This window comes from Mus caroli, unplaced genomic scaffold (assembly GCF_978045245.1).
Source record: "Mus caroli unplaced genomic scaffold, Mus_caroli_1 scaffold_1, whole genome shotgun sequence".
NCBI lineage: Eukaryota > Metazoa > Chordata > Mammalia > Rodentia > Muridae > Mus > Mus caroli.
Genome location: NW_028227256.1, coordinates 143,069,731 through 143,091,204, shown reverse-complemented (window position 1 = coordinate 143,091,204; position 21,474 = coordinate 143,069,731). Strand labels below are relative to the sequence as shown.

Sequence of the window (21,474 nt, the reverse complement as noted above, 5' to 3'; positions counted from 1 at the left end):
CAATATAGACATCCTTCACTTTCATAACTGAGTAGCTGTATATGAGAGACAACTAACTAATATGTCTTATAGAAATTGTTTCAAATAACCAGAAATTGATATTCTACTCAGCAACAGGGAAAAAGTACATGGTATGGCAAAATAGAAAATGAACTTCTGGTCATGAATATGGAAAACATTATTTTTTTCAGGTTTTCAATATCATGATTTAGTCCACTAAATCATGTAGGTATCGCATCATTATCATGAAACAATAAAAAGAACAGAACCTGTTCATTTTTCTTACTAAAACTTCAAAATCATTTTCTAACTCTCGGGGTAAAGGCAATACATTTCAGTTGAGTGACATCATATCTGGAATCATAAAACTTTCAAAAACAAAGCTTATTTTAACTAATTAATTTATGCATTTATTTATGACTCTGAGGATTGAACATAAAGACTCAGGAACTGTAGAAAATCCTTCTATCATAAAGTTTCTTTCTTACATGTCATTATTTCACATATAGAGATTCATTTTTATCTTGTCTTTTTTATCAATATCTCATATGTCATATATGCCATTATATGTATTTGTTTAACTGTCATATCAGGACTAAGAACATCATCTCCCATTAAAGACAAAAGGACACTGAAGCCTACCTAGGGGAAGGGGACCAAAAGGCAAGTAACAGAGTACAAGTCAGAGACAGGCCTTGCTCCAGTTATTGAGGAACCAACATGAAGACCAACATGCACATCTACTACATATGTGTAGGGAGCCTAGGTCAGGTACATGCATGCTCTTTTGTTGGTGGGTCAATATCAGTGAGCCCCTATTGCTCTAGATTCGTTAGCTCTGAAGGTCTTGATCCCTTCAACTCCTTCAATCCTTCCCTAGACTCTTCCACAAAATTCCCTGAGCTCTGTTTAATGTTTGACTGTGAGTCTCTGTATTTATTTCCATCAACTAATAGATGATTCTCTCAGATTACACATGTGCTAGGCTCCTATCTGCAAGCTTAGCAGAGTATCATTAATAGTGTTAGGGCTGGCCTTCTCTCATGGAGTGGGTCTCAAGTTAGGCCAGTCATTGATTGGCCATTTCCTCAAACTCTGCTCCATCTTTATCCCTGCATATTGTGTCAGCAGGGCAAATTTTGTCTCAAAGATTTTGTGGGTGGGTGGGTATTATCCTCCCTCCACTGGAAGTCATGAGGAGATATGATATATCAGACTGTATTGATGCCTAGAGTAAGAGTCTCCATCCTTTGAGTAGGTGAGGGGAAAGTGTGAAAAAGGGGTTAGAACTGGAAGAAGTAGAGGGAGGGGAGCTGTCATCAGGAAGCAAAGTGAACAAGGAAATGAATTAGAAAAAGGATCATCATATCAAGTATTATATAATAACAACATAAACATTATTTATGCAAAGCAATGTTTACAATATATATTTTCTTTTATATAAATTTGGTTGTGATAAGCTTTGTTATAAAAAAAGAGTACTTAATATTATTATTAATAATGATGTTAAAGTACTATCAAAGATTTTATTTCCATTCTGAAAATCATCATTTACTACTTTATTTTTCTTAATTTTCATATTAATTCTCAATATTTTATTCAGTTATATCATAATAGAATAACTGTATCATGAAATAGAAACAAGCTGGACAATTTGTTCTTATAGCAAAAACAATCCCTTTATAAATGGACTAATCTATATGGAAAGACATGTCTTCTAAATTGCTACAAGAATTTCCAAGGTTGGTTTCCCAAGAGGAAGCAAATGCTTTTATTTTTCTGGTTAGGGCTTGATATTTTCACAGAGGGACATTGTAATGATCACAGGTAATGTATCACCAGTATCTTGTATGTTCTGAATTTATGACAGAGATGTATTTGTCAAACTCCATGAAGACACTCTGTGGTTGCCTGTGCAGGATTACTTCTGCTGGATGTCCAGCAGACAGAGGCCATTTAATAAACTCTTCACTACTAGTTAAAATGATATCCTACTGATGCCATCTGGACATCTGTTGGAATCAAGTTTAGCTCCTGTGTTAGGAGCATGGGTTGAGCCAGTGAATAGCTTCCTAAACAGAGTGATTTGAGACAAAGTGGTTAATAAGCATGCTTGTAGACTGGTTATACTTCCCTCTTATGATGTGACAAGACATGAGTTTAATAATGTAGATGATTTTAATAGTAATTCATTTTTTAAAACTCTTGGAAAGTAAAATAAGTATTTTAAACTTTTCCATTTGCCTAATAAACAGGCATACTAACAATTACCTTTCTTGATCTGCATAGATGGTAGTCCTATATAATTTCACCAATTTAAATCCACAGGCATAGGGTCATTTGTGCAATCATTCAGTCTTTGTTTCCTTGGTAACCGACTACTCAAGAGATGAAAAATGGCCACCCACTTTCTTTGCCTCTGTTATTTGATCCTGCAGTAATCCATGTAATTCATATGCCTTTCCCTTTTCTTGCTGCTCATATTCAGTTGTGGTTTTAAAGTAGTTTTAGAATCTGATTTTCATTTAATATTTTATACAATCTTAAAATAGAGATGTTAGTGACATTCACATGGTAAAATTCTTCACTGGTATAATTCATATTGAAATTCTACATTCCATTATAGGAGAAATTCACAATACTATCTTATAATTTATGAAAATTACTGGGTAATAAAATTATATCTATAGAGGTAGGTATAGAAAATTACTTTTAAAAGTATTTTAATATTGATTTTCCTGTGAAATCATTTGAAATATATAATTGAAAGAACATTGTTACTATTTAAATTATAAATGATTTTATACTAAGTTAAAGTATATTCAAATGACTATGCCATTGCTTATGATCATGAATACAGACTGGCCTCAACATAACCCTTTGCTAAATTTTCTAGGATTTATTATTGCTAGAATATTTACAACATAAAGATGAATATATACACAATTAAATTGTTGGTTAATAATTTGTTTGTTTTTTCCTGTGTATTTCTTAGCAATTGCACTAACATCCTTACTAGCATGTTTAAGGCACAAACTTGTTGAATTCACTTATCCTTATGCCTGTATGGTAACACACACTGTGATTTCAGAGAGTATGCAGTTTGAAGGCCAATAGTGAAGTAGAAAAGTGGTCCTGTCTCTGGAACTAGATACACCATGAACTGGTCTGTATCATAAGGTGTGATTTCTACCTAACTGGTGGCAAACAGAGTTTATATATAAATGGTGTATTATTCAAATGTGAATTTTCAAAACATCCCTTAAATTTTGTAATATCTGAATAAATTTTCAAATGAATAAAACGTTTAGCATAAGAAGTATAGCATTATATTACTTAATACAATGAAGTGATAGGACATAAGACAGATATTTCTGTCGCTCATCATTGGTATGTATAATGTACTTATTTATTGAAAATAGATCCTTTCTGTGTGTGTATACATGTAGAGGAAGATCATTGTAGCCTTTGATCCATTACATTATCTATTTATTTGCAATTTCTCTGACTGATTTAAAGGAATAAACAAGTAATACATTCTTAATAATACACAGAGTAATTCATAGTCCATTGTAAAAGCAGACCAGGCATGATAATAATTTTTATGAATATAATCAGAGCTCAGGCTTACAAATGTCTACTTCTTATCTTCTCATAAATAATGTCAACAGAAATATGTTCTCCACGGGAATTATATACTTTGTGGAAATTTAAACTATAAAATAAATGATTCTTTTCTTTAAAGAAATGTTATTATTTTTTCAAATTTTATAGTAAGTTACATATTTATTTTACATTCTAACCATAGCTTCTGCTCCCTCACTTCCTCTAAGTCTCTTCCTCTCACCTCCGTATCCATTCCTTCTCCCTTTCTCCTCAGAAGAGGGGTGTCCACCCATGAATATCAACCAATCTTCATATATTAATTTGCAGTAAGATTCGGGGCATCTTTTTTCATTGAGGCAGCTTAGTTAGAAGAAAGGGATCCAAAAATAGCCAGTATAGTCCGACAACCCCTCCTTCTACTGTTAGAATTCCCACATGTAGACCCAGCATGGAGAGCCTGGCCAGCAGTCTATTGTGTCTGCTACCCGGAGCTCTGGCAGGATGTGGGTTCTCTCCCAACCTCTTTCACCGCCCCCCACCCCCCGCCAGACTGCCTACACCCTACCCTGTGTAGTTGAGCCTCCATAGGACTAAGAGGCTTCCCTCCCACTGATGCCTGATCAGGCAATCCTCTGCTACATATTCAACTAGCCATGGTTTAGTCCCTGAGAACTTTGGGGAGTCTGGTTGATTGATATTGTTGTTCTTCCAATTGGGTTGCAAACGACTTCAGCCCCTTCAGTCCTTGCCCTAACTTCTCCATTGGGGTTCCCTCGCTCATTCCAATTGTCTACATGCATCTGAATCTGTATTGGTCAGGCTCTGGAAGAGCCTCTTGGGACAGCTATATCAAGCCCCTATCAGCAAGCTCTTTTTGGCACCAACAATAGTGTCTTGGTCTGGTGTCTGTAATGGGATGGTTCCCTAGGTGGGGCAGTTTCTGGATGGCCTTTCTTTCAGTCTCTGCTCCACTATTTGTCCCTGCATTTCCTTTTGACAAGAGGAATTCTGGATTAATATATTTGAGGTGAGTGGGTGGCCCCATCCCTCAATCAGGGGCTGTGCCTATCCACTAGACATGATATATAAAGGTTCTATCTCCCCTTTGTTGGGTATTTCAGCCAATGTTCTCCCCCTGTTGGGTCTTGAGAACCTCTTGGGTCCCTGGCATCTGGGACTTTCTAGTGCTTACTACTTTTATCAAATATCACCCAACTTAGTTCTTCTACTATGTTCTAATAAAGAGAATGGGAATATGAAGTTGCTAGCAACACACCACACCAATGAATACTTTTTATTCACATATTATATGTGTGGGGTCTAGAAGGCATATTACTGGCAATGCTCTGTTCTGTCAGTCAAGAACTACAGTACTGCATTATTCATGAAAAGGTCAGTTAGAGCAGAACCCCCTGGTGCAAGCTTTCACAAGGCTCATAGGAGTAGCATAAATTGTGACTAGGGTGTGAAATCCTCACCTGGCTCCTTTCAATAGCTAATCTTCTCTCAATTGTAAACATTGCCTGGGTCCTGCTAGTTTTTTCTATGCATTTCTCTGTTTTGTGTCAGATAACTTCAGTGTACCTTGGCTATTGTATCACCTAACTTCTTTGTTTTCTTCCGTAATATATAAGTCTGATGCTCACTTTGACAAACTACATTCAGATGCAGTACTCTGTCTGGTGTGTCCGTGTCTGTTTTGTCATCTGCCCACTCCTTGCTCACCTATACAGGTATCCTGGTTCCCCACAGGTTGAAGGGCTGACTGAGTCCATTTTGTGGCAGAAGGACACTTCATGCTCATCAAAAGAAGAATCTACCAAGAAGAACTCTCAATTCTGAACATCTATGTTCTAAATGTAAGGGCACCCACATTCATAAAAGAAACTTTACTAAAACTCAAAGCACACATTGCACTGCACACAATAATAGTGGGAGACTTCAACATCCCATTCTCATCAATGGACAGATCATGGAAACCCAAACTAAACAGAAACACATTGAAACCAAATAGATTTAATAGATATCTATAGAACATTTCTTATTAAAACAGAAGAATATACATTCTTCTCATCACCTCATGGTGCCTTCTCCAGAATTGACCACATAATTGGTCACAAAACACGCATCAGTGGATATAAGAGGATTGAAGTGACCCCATGCATCCTATCAGATCACCATGTATTAAAGCTGGTCTTTAATAGCAACAAAAACAACTGAAAGCCAACATACACATGGAAGCTAAACAATGATACCTTGGTCAAGGAAGAAATAATAATAGAAATTAAAGACTTTAGAATTTTAATTAAATAGAAGGCACAACATACCTAGACTTATGGGGCACCATGTGTACTGGCTAGTTTTGTGTCAACTGGACACAGCTGGAGTTATCACAGAAAGGAGCTTCAGTTGAGGAAATGCCTCCATGAAATCAAACTGTAAGGAATTTTCTCAATTAGTGATCAAGGGGGAAAGGCCCCTTGTGGGTGGGACCATCTCTGGGCTGGTAGTCTTGGGTTCTATAAGAGAACAGGCTGAGCAAGCCAGAAAAAGCAAGAGTAAAGAAGATCCCTCCATGGTCTCTGCATCAGCTCCTGCTTCTTGACCTGCTTCAGTACCAGTCCTGACTTCCTTGATGATGAACAGCAGTATGGAAGTGTAAGCTGAATAAACCCTTTCCTCCCCAACTTGTTTCTTGGTCATGATGTTTGTGCATGAATAGAAACCTGTCTAAGACACTATGAAAGCAGTGCTAAGAGGAATACTCATTGCTCTGAGTGCCTCCAATAAGAAACTGGAGAAAGCACACCTAGCCACTTAACAGCATACCTGAAAGCTCTAGAACAAAAAAGAAACAAATACACCCAAGAGGAATAGAAGTCAGGAAATAGTCAAACAAAGAATCAACAAAACCAGGAGCTGGTTTTTTGAGAAAAATCAACAAGATAGATAAACCCTTAGGCAGACTAACCACAGGGCACAGAGACAATACACAATGTAACAAAATCAGAAATGAAAAGGAACATATAACAGCAGAAACTGAGGAAATTAAAAAAAAAAGCCATCACATCCTATTATAAAAGCCTATATTCAACAAAACTGGAAAGTCTGGATGAAATGGACAATTTTCTAGACAGATTCCAAATACCGAAGTTAAATCAGGATTAGATAAACCATTTAAACAGTCCCATAACTCCTAAAGAAATAGAAGCAGTTATTAAAAGTCTCACAACCAAAAACTGCCCAGGACCAGATGGGCTTAATACAGAATTCTATCAGACCTTCAAAAAAGACCTAACATCAATACTCTTCAAACTACTCCATAAAATAGAAACAGAAGGAAACTACCCAAATCAGTCTATGAAGCCATGGTTATGCTGAGTATTCTCCCTTGGAGATGGAATGGTTTGTATCTAATCAGGAACTTATCACAGTTCCCTTTCATAGAGGACTTCATAAGAGATTTTTTTCTACTTCTATCATGTTTAATATTCCAAATAGATTTTTAAAACTGGTTGAGTATATATTACTTTTAGCTTCAGAAGATATCCTGTATATTAAAGAGGCATTTAGCTATTACAAATTATTTTGATGACTTAAAAATGTCAATAATGAGTTTTATATTTTAAAACAAACTGTATTAGTTTAATAAAAAAAAGGGCAAAAATAAAAGATACCTTCAGTTCATTTGTTTTCCATTGAGAAGTTATTATTTTCCCCTTTGTAATTTGTTGGAATGCAGTCACAAGTCCATATTGAATTTGAGGACAGGAAGATTTAGTTGCATCTCCATGGGGAGATTTCAGTACACTATTTTAATATTTTGAAACTATCTGAATTCTTATATCCAAAAGGAAAAGCATATATAGACACATTTATTATACTTAGACATCCACTGATTTTTCACATCCATTTGTGGTTCTAGCTTTTGGTAATAACTGTTGAAGTAATCTTCTTGTGTTTTTCAATTCTTTTTATTTCCTTTGAAGGTGTAAATTTCAACTGTTCCAAAAGTATGGTTTTCTCTCTCTTATACATTTAGTGTACTATATTTCTGCACCAATATAGATTAATGGAATCATCTTATTAATTTATTAATTATTAATCATCTTATAATTCAATATTTTATTAATCATCTTATAATTCAATATTTATTTGGTTTGTATGTTATTCTATCTTCTACCCTAATTTTGTTCATTCCACTTGTGTGCCCTTTTGACATAGCTGTGTTTGGTTAGAGGTGTGCATGACTGTTGTGCATGTATATATGTTTATGTGTGGAAAGTCCTATCCCGTAACTTCCTGCAATTGCCTTATGCTCCAGTCTCATATTTTACTGAACCCAGTTCTAGATCTCAGCCATTACTTAGATAATCTGATTCTTTTTATTTGAAAATGCCATTGGAAAGCAAAGTTTTACTATGGGGACCTATGAACATAAAGTTACTTTAATGTAATGTGTGAAGGTAAATCTATTTATACCCTAGTTTTATAGTAATATGTGTATTTATAGTTCTGTGTATATATGCATAGAAGATTAAATATATACATGCATATTTTATCATTTAATCTTATTCTAGAGACAAAATTTCCACAATGGCTATCCCATTCTTGCATTGGAATTCATTTCTAAGATGATGTTCTTTCATATTATGAAAAAAAATGTTTATATAGCTCTCTACTAAATGCATATATATGAATCACTTTCGGAATTGTAAACATAATACAGATCCATTATTGGATAATGCTGAGAAAAGCACATGATGATAGAATTGTAAGAAAACACACTTAGGAGAAATTAGTTTAGTAATTTACTATCTTTACAGACATATATTTTGACATTCAACTTATATTTATTCAAGTAAAATGATATAAATGAAACATTAATTGCAAGTTGCTGCAATTCTGAAGTAGAATTAAATCTATAATCTATACTAATTTAATTTTTCTAATATTCTTGCATACATATAGTGTCTTTATAGAGAAATATTAATTCTTTGTTGTATCATTATAGCGATTTTCACTACCATGAAGGTATTGTTTATATCAATATTTATATTTAAATGTGTTTGATGTTTGATAATTTTGTATATTTTTAATGGTGAATTTAATCCACACTTTCCACTTTCCTCATGATGCACCTCAAAGCAATTTCAGTCTTCTGTTTTAATAGCTTACTGATTCCAGTGAGAGCTACCCATATGGATAAAAACAACTGAAAAATGTATGATCTTTTTTTAATAGCTCAGTACTATTTCATTATGTAGGTGTACCATAGTTTGTTTATCCATTCTTCAGCTGAAGGACTTCTAGGTTGCTTCTAGTTTCTCTCTATTACAGATAAACATGCTATGAACATAGTTTTTGTGGAATGGTAGAGCATCTTTTGGTTATCTGTCCAGGAATGTATAGCTGGGTCTTGAGGTAGAACTATTCCAACTTTGCTGAGAAACTGCCAAATTAATTGGCAATGTGGCTGTAAAACTTTCAGCAATGGAGGAATGTGCCTCTTGCGCCACATCCTACCAATTGAGGGTTGTTTGTTTGTTTTTCTTTGTTTTTTTTTTTTTTTTTTTTTTTTTTTGTTCCATTTCACTTAATCTATCCAGTGTAAGATAGGAATTCTGGGTTGTTTTGATTTTCATTTCTCTGATGACTAAGGACTTTGAACATTTCTTTAAGGGTTTCTTGGCAGTTTGTGATTCCTCTGTTGAGAATTCTCTATTTAGCTCTTTAAACTATTTTTAAATTTAGGTTATGTGGGTTGTTGATATTTAACATCTTGAGTTGTTTATAAATTTTGGATATTATCCCTATGTTAGATGTTGAGTTTCCCATCTGTAGATAGCGAAGACTTTCCCAATCTGTAGGCTGCCCTTTTGTCGTACTGACAGTGTCCTTTTCTTTACAGAAGCTTTTTAGTTTCATGTGGTCCCATTTATTAATTATTGATCTTAGGGCCTTAGTCATTGGTGTTCTGTTTAGAAGGTTTTCTCCTGTACTAGGGAGTTCAAGGGTAGAATGGCTACTCCAGCTTGCTTCTTAGATCTATCTGCTTTGAAAACTAGTCCAGTCGTCTTCTCTGAAGTAATGTCTAACTTTAATGCTGAGGTGTGTTTCTTGTATGCTGCAGAATGAAGGATACTGTTTTAGCATCCATAGTGTCTTCTTATTGGGGAATTGAGTCCATTTATGTTGAGAGAAATTAATGACCAGTTATTGTCATTACTTCCTTTTATTTTAATGTTGGTAATTTAAATAAGTGTGTGTGTGTGTGTGTGTGTGTGTGTGTGTGTGTGTGTGTGTGTGTGTGCTTCTCATGTTTTTGCTGGTATTGAGTTACTTATTTCCTGTGTTCTTGGAAGTACTTATCCTTTGGGTGAAGTTCTAGTATTTTTTATTTTTTGTTGGGCTTGATTTGTGGATAGATTTTGTTTGAATTTGGATTTTTTTCTTGAAATATTTTGTTTTCTCCATCTATGAGAGTTGATTGAGAGTTTTGCTGGGCATAGAAGTCTAGGTTGGCATCTGCAGTTTTTTTAAAAAAATTAAATATCCATCCAGGCCCTTCTAGTTTTAGAGTCTCAGCTAAGATGTTGGGTAATTCTGATAGGTCTGCCTTTATATATTACTTAGCCTTTTTACTTTATTGTTTTTAACACAATGTTCCTCTAAGTAGCTTGTGCTGTCTTTAAACCAATTACCCTGTCTCCTCTATCTCATGATAGTTTTCAATGATGGAGTGAAACTTGATCTATAAAACACAGTTCAGGATATGACTCATGCACAAGAGTACTTGACCAACACAAAATAAATTATATGGTTTATTTATTTATTTATGTTTGTGTGTGTATATGTGTGTGCATGTGTGTATCTGTGTTCCATTTTTTTGGCATTTTTTGTAGTATTGGTTATTTGTCAGTTTTTAATCTTCATTGTTCTTTACTAGAGGCAGTTTTATTTGTTTTGTTATTTTGAGAGGGAGAAAGGGGAATAGAGAATTGGGTAGGTAGGGAAGTAGGGAGGATGGTTGGGGTAAACTATGATTAAAATACAATATATAAGACCTTTTAAAATTAAAACAAAAATTTTAAACTAACATACATCCTGTGATAGTTAATGCAAGTTTACTAACAGCAAAAAAAGTAATAATGTTTACCTCTTTTAGATGTATTCTGTACTATTGGCAATTACTGAAGTGTGAGCTATTCATCATGGGGAAGAACATAGGCTATGCTTATGAAGAAAAATGACAAATAAGATGTGAACCTAGAATGCTTAAGTACTACTCAAAAGCAACCCTGACATGAGCAAACTAAAGACTAGGAATGAAGTCAATTGTACAAGTTAGTATCAGAGGTAATCTTTTACATTGATTAGTTAGGCACAATCTTGAATGTTTTTAAAATCTGAATTCTATCTTGCATTATTGCTAATATACACATTTTCAAAATAGATGGGATTGAATACAAAACACTGAGCTAATGTGTTAAAAGAATTTGAATGCATAATTCTTCACCAGAAAAGAAATTAAAAGGAATGGATGTGTCTACAACTTTTGACACATTTTATTATTTCTTAAAATAAGAGATAGGATAACATTCAAAAAGATAATCTTTGCACACTAACTTTAAAGAACTAAACATTTTATAACATTATAAATAATACCTTAAAACATGGATAATTCAGGCAGAGGTGGTGCACGCCTTTAATCCCAGCATCTGGGAGGCAGAGGCAGGTGGATTTCTGAGTTCGAGGCCAGACTGGTCTACAATGTGAGTTCCAGGACAGCCAGTGCTATACAGAGAAACCCTGTCTCAAAAACAAAACAAAACAAAACAACAACAAAAAATAATGGATGATTTATTATTTTTCTGCTAAGAAATACAATTTAAGTGGAAGAGGCTAGTGAAATGGGTTGGTAGCTAGGGGCATTACTGCTCTAGAAGAGGATTAGGGTTCAAATCCCAGAACCCATATGTCAGCTCACAACCTGGGAAAGACCAGAAAGAATTAATTCTTAAGTAATTAGATACTTAGAGAGACAGATCTTCCATTTGATCTGTCTGATCTTCAAAAGCTTTCACATTAGACCTTAGATGGCTTACTCCCAGACTGTTGCCACAAAGACATGCCTTCATGACAAGACTCAGTCAGGGTTCTAGGCTAAACCCCTGCCAGTAGAATAACTTTCTTCTCTTAGTCCCTACTGATAACTACCCCTTCTACAAACTGAGTACATGCTAATGAACTTAGTGGTATTTATTTGCATGAGTTGAAAAGTCTCTTGACTTACACAGTCTGGTCTCTGCATCTTTGAAAATACTTACTTGGCTAAATGCATCCTGCTTGTCCAACTCAAGAAAAAAATAATTCAGTCCAGCCCACTCTAAACAGACACACACACACACACACACACACACACACACACACAGGGTTATAGTTTGTCTAAGGAGTGGTACTATTAGAAGGTATGGCCCTGTTGGAGTGGGGTACTGCTGTGCTTTTGTTTGGGAGAATGTGGACTTGGAGATTTTGAAAATGGAGTATAGTGGAATGCTTTAAGTGAGGTTTAATGAACTATTCTAGTATGAATATGGACAATTTTATTGCTGAGAGTGATTTGAACTTTGGAAATCTGGTCCAAGACATTTCAGTGGAGAGCATCAGTATGTGGCCTAGAGACTGTTTTTGTGTTATTTTGGTGAAGACTGGCTGCTTTTTGCCTTTGTCTGAAGAGTCTGCCTGAGGCTAAGGTAAAGAAAGTCAGATTAATTGTACTGACAAAGGAAGTCTCAGAAACTCCATTCATACATTTTCTTCTTTGGTTAAGTCTCTCTCATGAAGCATGTTTTGAATAAGCAAAGTCAGCTTAGAAAGGAAAAAATATTAAAAATATGCTTTGAATATTTTTTAATTTATTTTTTATTAGGTATTTTCCTCGTTTACATTTTCAATGCTATCCCAAAAGTCCCCCATATCCATCCCCCCCAATCCCCTACCCACCCACTCCCCCTTTTTGGCCCTGGGGCATATGAAGTTTGCAAGTCCAATGGGCCTCTCTTTGCAGTGATGGCCGACTAGACCATCTTTTGATACATATGCAGCTAGAGACAAGAGCTCCGGGGTACTGGTTAGTTCATATTGTTGTTCCACCTATAGGGTTGCAGTTCCCTTTAGCTCCTTAGGTAATTTCTCTAGCTCCTCCATTGGGGGCCGTGTGATCCATCTAATAGCTGACTGTGATCATCCACTTCTGTGTTTGCTAGGCCCCGGCATAGTCTCACAAGAGACAGCTATATCTGGGACCTTTCAGCAAAATCTTGCTAGTGTATGCAATGGTGTCAGCGTTTGGAACCTGATTATGGGATGGATCCCTGAATATTAAAGGGGCACCAGGAAGTGAAATGGAGCTGAATCCTGTACTTGAATTAAGGGAGTGGTGAACTTGGGGCAAAATTCCACCTAGTCATGTTTATACAAGCCTTTAATTCCAGGAGGCAAAGGAAAGCAGATCTCTGAGTTCAAGGCCAGCCTGGGACAGAACAAGTTTCTAGGTGAAGAGAAGCTTAAATTCAGGCATGATGTTACAAACCTTTAATCCCAGGAGGAAGAGCCATACTGACCTCGGAGTTCTAGGACAGCCAAACTAGGCAGTGAAGGAGTTGGAAAACAGAAAGGTAGTGATAGTGTAATAGAACAAGTCGGCTATATTACATCCCCAGCAAGCAGCAGAAATTTGCCAGCTTCTTTCATGTATCTCTGGCTTTACAGTCAAGAGGAGGAGACTACTGGGACAATTGATGTTGGTTAGCTGGAGCTAAGAAATTAGTAGTGATTAAGAAGAGACCAGTATCACTGAGGTGAAATTGTCTAGGAAATATTTTCTGAGAACACAAAGAAGCTTTGTTTCAGAGGTAGCCATGATTGTACCTCATGCTGCAGCTGTACTTCCTAATGTGTAAGAGTCACACAGGTGGTGCTGATTTTGAAGTCTTGAAGGGGTCATGAAAAGCATCTGAAGTCCCACACTGTGAGAGGGCTTGGAGTGCCATTGATGAAGGTGTAGCCTCAGTTGCAGTTGACTGCCCATGACTGAAAGGTGTCATGCAAAGAAGTTGGGCGTTGCCACCATGAAGAGAGCATATGAGAGGCTATTGGTGAAGCCTAGCTGCAGCAGAAGACTCCAGTGTATTTGAGATGCCAGTACCATGTGATGATCACCAAGAGTAGCAGCAGCAGTAGAGTGGATCAACCAGAGTCTAGAGTTCTACAGACGGCAGAACTGGAGGTACGACCCAAGCCCTTTGGAGGAACCCAGAAGATCATGTGGAGATTGTAGACATTGGTACAAGAAGATGTGAAGTTGAAGTTGTCTTGAATATCCTGGGATGTTTAAGATGCCAGAGCCATTGGATATCTGCTGAAGAATACTGAAAACAGGAAGTGGAAACAGATAAGAGGAAAGAAATTTGTTGCAGTCAACAAAGATGGAAATGGACTTGGAGATCTGAAGACTGCTTTGACATCAGACATGAAGATGCAGAGTTCAGAGTTTGCACAGCTGGTTTCCTGTCTTTCTTTGGGGGTTGCAGTTAAGTAATTGAAAGGAGCTCAGGAGAACTTTGGCTTGAACTTTGGACTTTTAACATAGTTGAGATGGCTAGAGTCTATGGGGGCTTTGGAAGTTAGACTAAATGTACTTTTTATTATGCTATGTTAGGTATGTTCCCCATAGATTCATATGTTTGAACAAGCCTATGGAAGCTAGAGTGCGGATTAGTATGGTTCGTTTATGCTCAGTCCTGGGGGTGGTACTATTAGAAGGTGTGGTCTGGTTGGAATAGGTGTGGCCTTATTGTAGTAGGTATGTTATTGTGGATGTGGGATTTAAGACCCTCATCCTAGCTGCCTGGAAGCCAGTATTCTGCTAGCAGTCTTTAGATGACGATGTAGAGCTCACAGCTCTGCGTGCACCATACCAGTCTAGATGTTCCCACTTAGTGCTATGTTCCTACTTTGATAATAATGGACTGAACCTCTGAACCTGTAAGCCATCCCCAATTAAATGTTGTCCTTATAAGACATGCCATGGTTATGGTATCTGTTTACAGCAGTAAAACCCTAATTTTTTTTTTCCAAAACTTTTCTGGGACACCCTCTTCCACTGTTTAATGAAATGAATTAAGGGTGTGTATGCTGTGTCTATGTATGTATGATTCTTCCTCAATAAAACATGTATAACTGAAAGCAATTTATTTGTTTTAGAAAAACTACCTCATGGAGTAACAAACTCAAAAAGAGAACTGGTAGGCAACACAACGAACTCCTTTGGCATTGAATCCAATCTTTTAGCATCCACCAACACTGCATAAATATGGTGGTGAACTTACATATATGCATGCAAAGCACTCCCTTCTAGTGAAAAGAAAAATAAATAAATGTTTTAAAAAATAGTTTATGGAAAGGAACAAAGAATAGTCATTAGTTTCATTCAATGCTAATTTTGCTTTCTCTGCAAATGACTCTTTCCTAAAATTTCTTTCATTAATGCTAACAGTGGTGAGGAGTCATTGAATAGTTACACAGTGTACCTTCATGGAGGAAGGAAATAGATGTCTTGTGACCAAATTATAAGAGTCCATTTTAATACTCCAATCTCAAGCTTCTGAAACTTGTGTTACCTCTGGTGAAAACCTCTGAGGTTTCCTCTGAGAAATAATTATATCTCCCATTGCCATATTTCTCTTTGTTTAAAATACAACAATCTTTCCTAATAAAAGAAAATTAATGAGTAATAAAGCCAACAGGTGTTTCATAGACATTAATCAGATTAAAATTAATCAATTCAATTATAATATTTCATATCAAAACTTTGATTTTTCAATAAAGTACTCACACACAGAAATTTGCATTTCTTTCTAACCTGGCACTTAACATGTGGTTCAGTGTTTCATCTAAACAAATTCCCAAATATACATTAACTAAGTCATTCTGATTCTCCTTCCTCCATGATTAGATTTGTTTTAAATCAGGTTATGAGCTTCCTCTAAATTTGTCTGAGGTAAGACATTTAAATCTAAATATAGTGAATTTCTTCAAAACAAGGACATATTCAAAATGTTCTTTACAGTGATGAATATCTTTAAACTGCATTTGTTATAAGTGGGGTAAATTATTGTATTCCATCTTAGAGACATGTCACGCTGAGGTGGTGTTTTAAAAATGAAGTCATTCTTTAGCTATCTTTACTGAACTCACTTCTAAAGGCTTAAACTTTAAATATATTCATTCCAGGAATGAACAAAATTTCATCAGATAAAGTGACTGAACCCTTTCTGGCTGGGAATATTCATTTTTTTCAAAATTGATCGTCAGTGTCTAAGGCACTTTTCCTCCTGACAGGACAGGCAAATAGAATAGTGGGAGAGGAGCAAGCAGGAAGTGAATAACAAAAAATATTAGGAATATTTTACTTCAGAAAAAAAGAGAGTAAGCTGAAATTTAGAAATGTTGGCAAGTTTGATAAATAGGAAAAAGACATAATCCAATACTTATTTAAAAAAATAAGCATGTTACACTGTGATAATTATATGCAAGTAAAGGACTATGTTTAAAGACATGTGCTTTATAATAAAAGCTAGATGAGCTAAGATAATGGCAGAAGGGAGGAAGAGAGTGTTTCATGAAAGAGATAAAATTATAACAGGACAATGGCTTATTAGGATTAGAAGGAAACAATATTGGCAGATTATGAATATTGACTCTTTTTTTAAAAAAATGTTGATAAGTAAGAGTAAATAAATTTGAAGGGTATTTTGTTGTGTCAGTTTTAGATGTGGACAATTTGGCATGTTTGCAAGTTTCCAAGTGAAAGCTATTTATTATTTTTCTGTTTCTAAGAATATCTAGAGTCCAAGAAAAAAAAAAAAAAGAAAACACAAAACAAAACAGAAAAATATTTATCATATCTTGATTACAATTCACACCTACAGCCTGCTTGCCTGCCAAAAGGTCTGCAGCAATCAAAGACACAGGTGAGAATCTCACCTAAATAACATGCTAGCTGGGATTGGGCCCAGTGGACCTGGGACCCATCTCCCACACCTCCACACCCCCATGCTGCAGCTCCACCTTTCTTCCAGCCTGTCTCCTACCTCGACCTAATCAGCAGCCAGGTACCTGCTCAAATCTATAGCCTGAGTGCCTCCCAGGAGGTCCACAGTAAACAAAAACACAGAGCCCATCTGACACAGGGATAACCTGCCCTTCGGAACTCCACCTTTCTTTTTTTTAATTTTTTTATTTTTAATATTTTTATTATGTATTTTTTCCACCTTTCTATTGATCCAATTCTCCTCCATCCAGTCCAGATCAGCTGTCAAGATGACATGCCACAGTCTCCGACCCGCAGAGACAAGAACGACAGGGACACCAAGTCGGGTTCATGCAACAGCTTCTTCTTTTACTCCTTCTTGCAGCTTTTCTTACAACAACCTCTCCACTTAGGCAAGGACAACAACAACAACCCTCCTATACTCAAACCCACTGACCTCATCTGGCTCCACCCCACCTCATCCAATCAGAATCACACACGTTGCAGGCACTGTTGGTCACAGATAGGCTGACAGGTCCGAATCACGGGGAACAGTCCAGCCTGGCAGGCAGCCCACATGCTTTTTCACTATGCATGCTCACAGTACACATGTGGGGTTCACAGGGGCCTGGCAGTGGGCCAGGGCGCCATCTAGGCCCATGTGGCTGCACCTGCTTCCGGCAATGACATCCCCTCACACCCTACTGCCTGTCTGCCTCCCAGAAAGCACAAAATAACCAGGATCAAAATCTTCCTGCCTCCCAGGAGGTCCTCAGTAACTAGGGGCACAGATTGTCTGTCTCAAGGAAGTCTGCAGTTACCAGAGACACAGGTGGCCTGCTCTAACCAAAGACACAAGAGGCCAACCCTGAGTAGAGACAGCACTGGTTGCCTCTAAGAAAGCCAGTTCTAGTCAAAAACACCTAGGATAGTTAATACCAGAGATAACCAGTTGGCCAGAGGCAAGTGCAGGACTGAAAGCAACAGAACCCAATGCAATATGACAACATGAGAACCCAGTTCTTTCACCATAGCAAGCCCTGGATATTTTCAGCATGCCTGAAAAGCTAGATAATGACTTAAAACCCCATCTCATGAAGATGATTGAGGACTTTAAGGAGGATATAGCAAACACTCTTAAAGAAATACAGAAGATGGCCATCATTGGAAAGAGAGGCCCCTTGATCTTGCAAACTTTATATGCTTCAGTATAGGGGAACGCCAGGGCCAAGAAGTGGAAATGGGTGGGTAGGGGAGTGGAGTGGGGAGGGTATGGAGGACTTTTGGGATAGCATTTGAAATGTAAATGAGGGGTTGGGGATTTAGCTCAGTGGTAGAGGGCTTGCCTAGCAAGGGCAAGGCCATGGGTTAGGTCCTCAGCTCTGGAAAAAAAAAAAAAAAAAAAAAAAAAAAAAAAGAAATGTAAATGAAGAAAATACCTAATTAAAAAAAAAAAAAGAAATACAGAAAAACACAGGTAAACAGGTAGAAGACTTTAAATGGAAAGAAAAAAAAAAGATCCCGTAAAGAAATATAGAAAAATACAATTAAGCAGGTGAAGAAATTGAATAAAATGGTCCAAAGACTAAAAATGGAAATAGAAATGATAAAGAAAACACAAAGAGATGGACACCTTAGGAAAGCGATCAGGAGTTACAGATGCAAGCAAGCATTACCAACAGAATACAAGTGATAGAACAGAGAATTTCAAGCATAGAAGATACTAGAGAAAATATTGACACATCAGTCAAAGAAATACAAAGTGTAAGAAGCTCCTAACTCAAATATCCAGGAAATTCAATACATAATGAAAAAATCCAATCTAAGAATAATAGGAAAAGAGGAGGGCAAAGAATCCCAGCTCAAAGAGCCAGAAAACATTTTCAAAACATAGAAGAAAACTTCCCTAACCTAAAGAAATAGATGGCCATAAATGTACAGGAAGCCTATAGAACACCAAATAGATTGGATCAGAAAAGAATATCCTCTCTTCACATAATAATCGAAACACTAAATGCAGAGAACAAAGAAAGAATATTAAAACCTTTAAGGGGAAAAGGTCAAGTAACATATAAAGGCAGACATAACTGAATTAAAGTGGATTTCTCAACAGAGACTCTAAAAGCCAGAAGATTCTGGACAGATGCTATCCAGACCTAAAAAGAAAAATGCCAGATCAGGATACTATACCCAGAAAAACTCACAATCACCACAGTTGGAGATACCAAGATCTTCCATGATGAAACCAAATTTAAACAATAACTTTCTACTAATCCAGCCCTACAGAGAATAGTGGAATGAAAATTTCAATACAAGGAGGGTAACCACACTCAAGAAAACACAAGGAATTAAACATTTCACAACAAGCCCAAAAGAAGAAAATCATACACATACATTACTACCTCCACCAACAAAAATAGCATGAACTATCATCTGTCTTTAATGTCTCTCAACATCAATGGACTCAACTGCCCCAAAAAACCCACACAGGCTAAAAAACTGAACACTTAAGCAACATCCAGCATTTTGCTGCATAAAGAAATACACTACAGTGACAAAGACCACCACTACCTCAGAGTAAAAGGATGTAAAAAAGTTTTTCAAGCAAATGGTCCCATGAAACAAGCTTGAGTAGCCATTCTAATATCCAGTAAAATAGTCTTTCAACAAAAAGTTATCAAATGAGATGGTGAAGGACACTTCACATCCATCAAAGGAAAATTCCACCAAGAGGAACTCTCAATTCTGAATATGTGTGCCCCAAATGCAAGGCCATCAAACAATCATAAAAGTAAGCTCAAAAAAAAAAAAAAAAAAAAACACACACACAAAGAACGCCACACTAAAATAGTGGGAGATTTCAACACTTCACTCTTACCAATGGACAGGTCATTGAAACAGAAACTAAACAGAGAGACAGTGAAGCTAATAGAAGTTAGGAACCAAATGGATTTTACATGTATCTAGAGAACATTTCACCCCCAAAAGCAAAAGAATACACCTTTGTCTCAATACCTCATAGAAATATCTGGAAATTGAAAGTGTGACATAAAACAAGCCTTAACTGATACAAGAAGATTGACATAATCCCATGCATTCTATCACATCACCAAGGACTAAGATTAGACTTCAATAACAATAAAAACAATGAAATCCCACATATTCATAGAAACTAAACTCTGTTTAATAACAACTTGTTCAGGGAGGAAGAAAGAACAAAAATGAAGAAACATCATACCCAAACTCATGGGAAAAAAATGAAAGCAGTGTTAAAATTCAAAGCCCTAAATGCCTTCATGAGAATCCTGGAGAGATTCCATATAAGCAACTTAGCAGCACATCTGAAAACTCTAGAACAGAGAGAAGCAAACACACTCAAGAGGTGTAGAACCCAGGAAATAATCCAACTCAGGGCTGAAATCAGCCAGGTAGAAATAAAGAGAATGATACAAAGAATCAACAAAACCAAGAGATGATTTTTTTTTGAGGAAACCTACAAGATAGAAAAACCTTTAGCCAAACTAATTAAAGGGCTCAGAGGCTGTATCCAAATTAACAAAATAAGAAATGAAAAGAGAGATATAACAACAGAATCTGAGGAAATTCCAAAATACAGTCAGAACCTACTACAAAAATCTATACTGGACACAACTGGAAAATCTAAATGAAATGGATGTTTTTCTAGATAGATACCACATACCAAAGTTAAATCAAGATCAGGTAAAAAATGTAAGCAGTCCCATAACCCCCCCCCCAAAAAAAAAAAAAAACAGAAGAAACCATTAAAAACCTCCCAACCTAAATAACCCAGGAGCAGATGATTTTGGTGAAGAATTCTATAAGACCTTCAAAGACAAGAGTTAAGACTCATATACCTCAAACTAGTCTATGAAATAGAAAAAGAATGAACAGTACCTTATCCATTCTATGAAGCCACAGTAACCTAAATCACACAAAGACCCAACAAAGAAAGAGAATTTCAAACCAATCTTGCTTAAGAATATTGTGACTAAAATACTCAAAAAATTCTGGAAAACCAAATTCAAGTACACATCAAAATTATCATTCACCACAATCAAATGATCAAGACATGGAAGCACTAAAAGCTGCTAAGGTAGAATCTGTTGGTAGTTATTGTGTGCAAGGATAGATTTTTGGAAACTCGTATATACATTGATATCTAATTTCTAAAAAAAAAAAAAAATGTGAATAGTGCACAGATTTAACCAAAAATATCTTTCTCTTGAACTCAAAACACAGAGCAGATTCTTATGATCTGTGAAGTACGTACATGTTAGAGAATGGTGCATCTCAGGGATCTGAAAATCATAACAGGAAATAAAGCAGTCATTAAGAAGTTAATCCCAGCACTCCGGAGGCAGAGGCAGGAGGGTTTCTGAGTTCAAGGCCAGCCTGGTCTACAAAGTGAGTGCCAGGACAGCCAGGGCTACACAGAGAAACCCTGAACGAAAAACCAAAAAAGAAGAAGAAGAAGAAGAAGAAGAAGAAGAAGAAGAAGAAGAAGAAGAAGAAGAAGAAGAAGAAGAAGAAGAAGAAGAAGAAGAGGAGGAGGAGGAGGAGGAAGTTAAGTTTCCCAGATCTTGTTTTCCAAATATTTCTTCCACTGAATCCATGCTAGATTTCTTGTGTAAAATGTTCTCCAAAGCTGGTGTTTTAAGCGGCTTATTTCTTTTTTTTTTAATTTCTTCTTTTCATTAGATATTTTCTTTATTTACATTTCAAATGTTATCCCCTTTCCTAGTTTCCCTTCA

General features: G+C 36.3%; 1 long non-coding RNA gene across 1 annotated transcript in view; it reads left to right on the top strand.

The window, feature by feature from the left end:
- LOC147006146 (uncharacterized) overlaps positions 1-18,123 on the top strand; it is a 122,354-nt gene extending 104,231 nt beyond the window's left edge. The window contains exon 2 of the long non-coding RNA XR_015045456.1: positions 18,075-18,123. This is a non-coding gene — a long non-coding RNA (uncharacterized LOC147006146). The remainder of the gene's footprint in view (positions 1-18,074) is intronic.
- Positions 18,124-21,474: the final 3,351 nt, after the last annotated feature.